This window comes from Bidens hawaiensis, unplaced genomic scaffold, assembly GCF_021521415.1.
Source record: "Bidens hawaiensis isolate Kalapana, Puna unplaced genomic scaffold, B.hawaiensis_p1.1 tig00036773_1, whole genome shotgun sequence".
Taxonomy (NCBI): Eukaryota; Viridiplantae; Streptophyta; class Magnoliopsida; order Asterales; family Asteraceae; genus Bidens; species Bidens hawaiensis.
This window is the reverse complement of record NW_027505436.1, coordinates 101,978-107,977: the sequence shown is the minus strand read 5'-3', so window position 1 is coordinate 107,977 and position 6,000 is coordinate 101,978. Positions and strand designations below refer to the sequence as shown.

Here is a 6,000-nt window from a genome sequence, read left to right as displayed (position 1 = left end):
CAACGAATATCTCCTTTGTCATAAATTTTGGTTATTTGAGTGAAAACATACATTTTATTTTTCAATAGAAAAGTGAGGGGAAGCTTTTTGGCATTGTGTGTTTTGAGATACCAATCAAAATGGGAAAAGGGGTTTTTTTTTTTAATTTTGATAAGTTTAGTTAGAAAAAGGATTCAAAAGGGGATGCAAGTACAATAAAATAAAAGTGAGTAATCCAACAAAAAGGGTAAAAATTTCTAATATTGTGTATCGTTTTGGCGGCATGGCCGAGTGGTAAGGCGGGGGACTGCAAATCCTTTTTCCCCGGTTCAAATCCGGGTGCCGCCTCATCAGCAAACGAATCGGAATCTCTTATTATGTTCTACTGATATAACTCAACCTAATTTTACCTCGCCAGAACAGAATAAGGAGACTTTTAATACTTGGTTGATTCTAAACATCCGTTCTGGGGATTTTTAAAGATTGGAATCGGAAATCCTTGAATCCAAAATGAAATGAAAGATTTTATTTTAATGGTCGAAGCAAGACTTCCCGATTCCTTAATGTAATGTCTACTTATTGGGTCTTGATTGGAGATAATTTAACTACTTGTTGGGTGAAGTTCTTTCTCTTTCTATACTGTAATATACATATATAGACTCGCGAGAATCTCTGGGTGTTCAGGCATTCAATCACTATTAGGGATAATTATAGAAAAAGAAACGTGAAAAAAATGATTCTTTTTTTAACCCCTCGTAAAAAGTATAATATACTATCTCCCAGGAAAGGGAACGGATTAGATCAAATAGGAAAAAGTTTGTAATAGACAGTAATTGATTTATTTTTACTTTGAAGGGAAAGAAAAAATGGAACGTGCCCTCTTACTTTATTACTAGATGTTCCATTAGCAACATTCTTTTGTTGTTTGATTTTTTATTTTACTTGTGTTTAGTCTTTCCCGATTATAAATCATATAGAAATTTTTGAAATGGATTTTTTTGATTGGTTCATCAATAGTGTTCGGCCAGAATCCCTTTTTGACTCTGGACCATTCATTCTATTACTAGTAGGTGTGCCCGCGTGTTGCGGCGGGGAAGCAATAAGAATTCAGTCGGTATGGGTTCAGTTTGTTATGGTACCACATTCACTATAACAAAATTTATAATCGATATAGTTTACGTTACAAAAAGAAAAAGTAATTTATACAAAAATATCCTAACAAATAAACTAAACAAAATTACACACCTGAGCATTGCATTCGATAGATATTTAGTAACAATAAATGTCAACCCTTATAGTTTTCGGCTCACATGCAAATATATTCAGTTGACTTTCACTTTGACCAATATCATTTCTAACGAGGATAAGCATTGCAGGTGCATAATGCATATGCAATCCAAGTTCACAACACTTTATAAAAAGTATAAGATTACACCACAAGGGTTTTTCACATTTGACTAATAGGAACTCGAAACTTGTTGACTTTTACAGCAGTCAACTTCTTAGGCCAAGGGTTATACCTTAACCAAATAAGTTGGATTTGTATATGTGCCTTGTTGAATTGTAGGGGCATAACGAAGATTAATGTTGCATCCTTTACGAAAGAACTTAACGACAGAGATAATATCTCCAATTTCATCAGGAAAACTAACAAAGTAAATAAAGAAAAAAGATTAGTCAAATATATAACAAAACACACACGATCACAAAGTATAAGTAGGCTATATAAAGTTGATCAATCACTAACGAACTGATTGCATGTAACATCCGTATTACGAGATTACTAAATAAAAGAAAATTATTGTTTCGTGTGTGTCGCTCGTTTAATTGTGTGCGTGTTTATATTGGATAAGGATTGGGATTGGTGAAGGAAATGGGTGGTGGGGTCCATAGCCCTCTATATAAGGCCATCCCCCCCCCATCCCTTCACCATTTCTTCCCAAAACACACACACTCCCTAGAACACACACATACTCTCTCAAGACCCAAATCCGAATATGGGCTAAAGTAAGGAAGATCTTGGTGATCAAGTGTCTTCAAACAACAAGAACACGTCCAGATCCTCGTATTGTCCGGATCTGAACTCGAACCCAAAGCAAAAGGTAGGTTTTGGTTTAAATGGTTAAGTTTTATGGTTAGAATCAGCATGCAAACAGATATAATGGTAGATCGGGTTGTGAAATGTAAGAAAAATATATACTTGGTAAGTTATAACCTCTTGGGTGCACTTTAAGGTAAAAAGGTGGCGTTTGGACTATGAGATAAATGGGTTCAGGATCAGGTGCATGGAGTCAGAATGTGTCGAAAGTTGAGAAAGAGTAAAAATCAGGTCCTGAGGAAGAGCCACGAAGTAAAATGGCTTTAAAATGGTAAAAACGAAGAAAGGAAGGCATTTCGTTTCGCTCAGCCATGAGAAGCGAAACAGGCATTTCGCTTCGCTCAGCCATGAGAAGCGAAACAGGTATTTCGCTTCGCTCAGCCATGAGAAGCGAAACAGGCATTTCGCTTCGCTCAGCCATGAGAAGCGAAACAGGCATTTCGCTTCGCTCAGCCATGAGAAGCGAAACAGTCATTTCGCTTCTCTCAGCCATGAGAAGCGAAATAGGTATTTCACTTCGCTCAGCCGTGAGAAGCGAAACAGGTTATGCAAAGCGAAATTCTATGTGAGATTCCTCCCATGCGAAATTGTTTAAGTTGTTATTAAAATGTGACCTTCTGATGGTTTTTGTTAAAGGACTGTTAATGAAAATAACCCCAGCCAGGGGCTCTGCCCCTTGGACCCTGCTAGGGGCTGCCGCCCCTAGACCCCGCTACCAGGGGCACTGCCCCCGGACCCCCGTTAGTTAAGGGTCTCATTCACCTAGATGTGAGAAGTAGATGTGATAGATAATTGATACCCGTGCCTTGTTATACAGTTAGCCGTGCGCAGCTAAGGAAGGGCATTACACTTAACTCAGAGAGAAACAAGACCCAAGTGAGTTCTAGCCCCATTTCTGCGTTATGTTTTGGGGCTGTGTGCATACTCAATGTGATTAGTTAATACAGTTACCTTAACTGGTAAGTGTACACTGCATGAATGTTTATAAATATACCTAATTAGTATAAAAAGAGTTAAACGTATGTGTAAAGAGGTATATGAGAATAGATACAACTAATGAAAGGATGGTAAGTATGAGGTGTATAATGTATGAATGGTATATATTATATGTATAGTTTAATATATAAAGGGTTGCATACCCTAATAATATATGCGAATAATGAAGGGGTTGCATACCCTAACAATATATGCGAAGAATGGAAGGGTTGCAGACCCTAATAATATATGCGAAGAATAAAAGGGTTGCACACCCTAATAATATATGAAAGGGTTGCACACCCTAATAATATATGCGAATAACGAAAGGGTTGCATACCCTAATAATATCTGTGAAGGTTATAGGGCGAAAGGCACTTTAAAAGGTAGAACGATATATACGTATGAAATAACTAAAGTAAGAAGAAGTATGAATGTATGGAAGTAAGAACGTAAGAGCGAATGTAATATGTGTCTTCGGATATATATATATATATATAAATATAAATTTGTAAGAATGAGAATGAGATGTATGTTACCTGCTTAACTAGAACTCACTCAGCGTAGCTGACTTTTAGTATGCACGCAGGTAAACAGATTGAAGGAGCTGGCTTGAGGATGGCACGTGGCAGGGACTGGAAGACTGGCATCTTGGAAAGGAATGTCACGAATTAATATGATATGTTTTAAGACAAGTGCACTTTTGTTAAGACAATATTCGATGATGTGTAATGTAATGCATATAGTTTTAATGATTCCGCGAAAAGTTTTAATGAACTCTCATTTTAGAACTATGTTTATGAATAAATCCAACGCTAAAGTAGGGTTCCGGGATCGGGGCCTTACATTGCATCTTTAGGTGGTTTAGAAGAAATACAACTGTTTTTTAGGTGGTTGACCAGATTGTAAGTGTCTGAAGCAGGTATACAAGTACTTGCAATTCGGTCAACCACCAACAAACACTTATCCATTCCAAAACACCTAAAGCTGCGAAAAAAAGAAAAAAAAAGAAAGATAAAAGAAAAAAAACATCACGAAGCACACAAGATTAAAAACCATTTATTACTTATATGCCTAATTGAACTTTTACAATTAAATAATTATTTTGTGTCTAATTTAACTTAAAACTTAATATCAAAGAGTAAAACCAAAAACCAACAAGAATTATTATTCCAACTCACGTTAGTTAGCTAATTGGCTGAACCGCCAGTCCTTGAACCATGTAACGCCTCATGTAATTTTGGCGGCGGACTTCCACCCTAACACCTTTAAGGGCTCTTTTCAGTTTTCACCTAAAAACTTTTAAGTACCATAAAGTCAACTATGAACTTTTTCATGCATATAGTTAGTAAACAACTCAATATAGCAAGCACCTTTATTCATGCTTGGTCTGTAAGTGGTCTGGTTACATCTTTGTTAAGAAACTCTCCAATAATCAGAGACCTTGGTTTGTAGAAAGCCCTAGCGAACATATCTAGAAAAAAAATCGATAGCAAATATAGTATAATTAATAAAACACAAAAACAAAGCACAACCGGTAACAAACATGTACCTATATTTAATGATAAATCCATATGCGTTGGTCGTAGACTTTTTTGAAACCATTACCAGAAGTCAATGCCATCACCAAGCACACCATGGCCAAAATCTACGCGGAACAGTGAATGCACAACAAATTCACGACTACAATTTAAAGTCCAATCAATCAAAATGTATTGACAAATTATTTAAGTTTTGTTGAAAAAATATAAGATTTTTAAAAAGATAATAAATATTGAAAAACAAAAAGCCAGTATCTAATTATATGGCTGCAAAATATTCTTTGTTGCCCTTCGGGTCGGGCTTCACGGGTCTTTCCACAGTCGGGCATGCCTCATCATGGTTCTCTTATACAAATTTTAATGCTTGCCAGCAAACATGGATTAAGCAGAAAAATCAGGTATAGTTAACCGAACCGTAACCAAACCGAACAGTGTCAATAACCGATTAACTATAACAAACTTAATCAAAATATTAAGCGGAAAAATTGTGTATGATGGAACAAACTCCATCCAAATTGATGAAGAATGCATTGATGCCAAGACCAACGACACGATAGTTAAGTTTTTACCTACATAACTTCAATCTACAATGCAAACAACATTTATATTTTACCTCGCTAGACCATTTATAAAATCTAGCAGCATTATTAGTCGGCTCATCATCTCCATGTCTAAACATCATACGAATTTCAGTTACCTGTAATCAACAAGTTGCTACCGATACCTTTTTAAAATGGCCCGTTTAGACCTGAATGAAATCAATGCCTTTTTAAAATAACATGTTGTGACCCGAACCAGATCAATTTTTTTTAAAACGGCCCCATTTTAAATGGACGGTTTTTATCGGAACCAAATTGATGCCTTTTTAAAATGGTCCGTTTTGACCCGAACCAAAACAATACCTTTTTAAACTAATATGTTCAAACCCAAAGCAGATCGATACCTTTTTAAGTGAACCTTTTTTCGGAACCAAATTGCCACCTTATAAAATGACCGAACAAAAGTGACGCCATGATAAAATGGTCCATTTTGATCCAAACCAAATTGACACCTTTTTAAAACAAATGGTCTGTTTTGACCCGAACCAAATCGATACCTTTTAAGACGGCCTATTTTGACCCGAACCAAATCGATGCTTTTTTAAATGATATATTATAAATGAACCGTTTTCATCAGAACCAAAATGATACCTTTATAATTTACAATGCAAACAACATTTATAATTTACCTCGCTAGCCGTTTATAAAATCTTGCAGCATTATCAGTCGACTCATCATCTCCATATCTACACATCATACAAATTTCAGTTACCTGTAATCAACAAGTTGCTACGGATACATTTTTAAAATGGCCCGTTTTGACCAGAACGAAATCAATACCTTTTTAAAATAACATATTGTGACCTGA

The 6,000-nt window shown here is 35.9% G+C and overlaps 1 non-coding gene across 1 annotated transcript; it reads left to right on the top strand.

Annotated features, from left to right (window-relative positions):
- The first annotated feature begins 256 nt into the window (after nucleotides 1–256).
- On the top strand, nucleotides 257–327 carry TRNAC-GCA (transfer RNA cysteine (anticodon GCA)). The gene has a single exon. It is a non-coding gene; the product is annotated as a tRNA-Cys (tRNA).
- The last annotated feature ends 5,673 nt before the right edge of the window (nucleotides 328–6,000 follow it).